Source organism: Chrysochloris asiatica, unplaced genomic scaffold (assembly GCF_000296735.1).
Source record: "Chrysochloris asiatica unplaced genomic scaffold, ChrAsi1.0 scaffold00056, whole genome shotgun sequence".
Taxonomy (NCBI): Eukaryota; Metazoa; Chordata; class Mammalia; order Afrosoricida; family Chrysochloridae; genus Chrysochloris; species Chrysochloris asiatica.
In genome coordinates, this window is record NW_006408574.1 from 1,244,645 (window position 1) to 1,247,060 (window position 2,416).

The following is a 2,416-nucleotide window of genomic DNA, read 5'->3' on the forward strand; positions in this document are numbered from 1 at the left end:
AAAAACTATATGATGTATGTTAACAAACTCAGTTGAAATATGGGGAGAAAATTAAAGGTTAAACCAGAGGACCAACTGGATCTTCACATGTAAAGACTATGTTATATCCCTACACCTCAGACTAATATAAAATTGAACTCAAAATGTACCAACAACCTACATGTAAGATTTGTAGAAAACATACGGGAAACCTTCAGGACTTTGGTTTTGGCTGTGGACTCTCAGATATGACACTTAATACATGAGAAACAAGAAAAACAGATAAGTTGAATTTCAAGAAAATTAAAACCTTTGTGCATCAAAGGGAAACACAAGCTACAGACTGAAAGACAATATTTAGCTAACAAAGGGTTAACAAGGGTTAACATCCAGGAAATGTGAAGAGCTGCTCCAGCTGAAGAAGAGCAGTTAAAAACTGGGCAATGGACTTGGATTCACAGTCCTCCAAAGCAGATCAATAAATGGCCAATAAACACATTTTCAGAAAGATGCTCAGTGTCATTAGTCATCAGACATTAGACAAACGCAAATCAAAGCCACAATGAGATACCACTTCAGACCCGGGATTATCAGAAAAACAAAACCAGAGTTGGTGAGGACGAAGAAAAACGAACCCTCGTAGAGTGCTGGTGGGCTTGTCGAATGGAAATCAGTTGGACAGTTCCCTGAGACTATAAACAGCATTTCCACGGACCCAGTCATTGCTTCCCTCCGTATGGAGCAGGGACGTAAACCCATGCTGGTCCAGCTGTGCTCACTGCAACCAGACGGTGAGAAGAGCCCGAAGGACCGTCCACAGAGGACTGGAGAAACAAAAGTGGCCCATACATGTAATGGAATATCACTCAGTCACAAAGACATATGCTAGAACATACATGAACATCAAAACTGACAGATAACTATTAGGAATCCACATATATGAACCTTTTAGAATAGGCCAATTCCGAGATAGATGTAGACTGGTGGGTGTCAGGGGCTGAAAGAAGGAAGAAGCTTAATGGATTTCTATTTGGAGTGATGCAAACGTTTTGGAAAGCGATTTGTGGGGGTGGTTGCCAAGAAAAGACCAGGAGTGGCTATGGTCAGATCAAAGTCAGGCGCACTTCAGAACAATGTTACCAGGGTTAATGAGGGGCATTATATAACGATGAAAGGTCACTTCACCAAGAAGACATACATGCGTCAATGTTGTAAGGGCTAAATGCATACAGCCTCAAAAGAAACGAAATAAACAGTGACCGAATTCAGAGGCAAAGTAGAGAAATCCTCAATTATAGCTGGGAAATTAAACACTGCTCCTTCAGTACCAGAACTAGTAGACAGAACACTAGACAGAAGTGGGCAGTGCCACCCACCAACAGAATCTCGTTGGTTTGGGAACACAGCCCGGGGCATTACACATGTAAACATAGGAACACAACTATAACAGAATTTAACTAGAAATCAGTAAGAAAGATAGCAGGAAAGTAAGTCTCCACACCAGGGAAACTCAACACCACACTTGTAAATAATGCACAGGTCAACAAAGAAGTCTCAAGGGCAATTAGAACAGATTTCAAACGGAACAAAAAATGAAACTAAAACCCACCTTTTTCTAGGATGAGGCAAAAGCATTAAGTGCTTACTTATATTAGAAAAGAAAGACCATAAATTGCTAACCTAGCTTCCATCTTCCACAAGAAAGAGCAAAGTAGCATATCAAACGAAGGGAGCTGGAGAGCAGTGAAACTGACTGAAAAGAGAAAATGAAAACTCAGTGAAAACCAGAACTGGCTTTTTGGAAAGGTGTATAAATGTATAAATCTCTATGACAAAGACACAAATTCCCCATCAAGGAGAAGCGACTGACCATCACTACAGACTCCGTCAGCATTAACGGGCACTCTAATGGGCCTACAAACAACTCTAGACACATAAATTCAACACACAGATGAAAGAGTAAAGCCCTTAAAAACTGCACACTGTCCAAACTCATCCAAGATGAAAAAGATACCCGTAACTACTAAAGAAGTTGAATGTGTAGTTAAAGGCAAACCAAAAAAAACCTACAGGAAGTTTAACTGGCCAACTCTATCCAACATTTAAGGATGAAATAACACTAATTCTACACACGGAGTGAGCATATGCAGACGCTTCAGAGAGAAAGGAGGGTCCTGAAAGCAAAACCAAAGATATGATTAAAAAAAAAAAAAGCTAACTACAATCTCCCTCATGATGGACAGATGCAAGATCCCCACTAACATGCTAGTAAATCAAACCTAGCAACACAGGCAGCCCCCAGGTGAGGAATGGGACCAGGTCTCAAATCTGTCTTTAAGGCGTATTTGTAGGTAAGCTGGATAAGGTACAGATGGTTCTTTTTTAGCGTTAGTCAAATGTTTGTCTTTGTTGTTGTTAAGTGCTGTCGAGTCGGTTC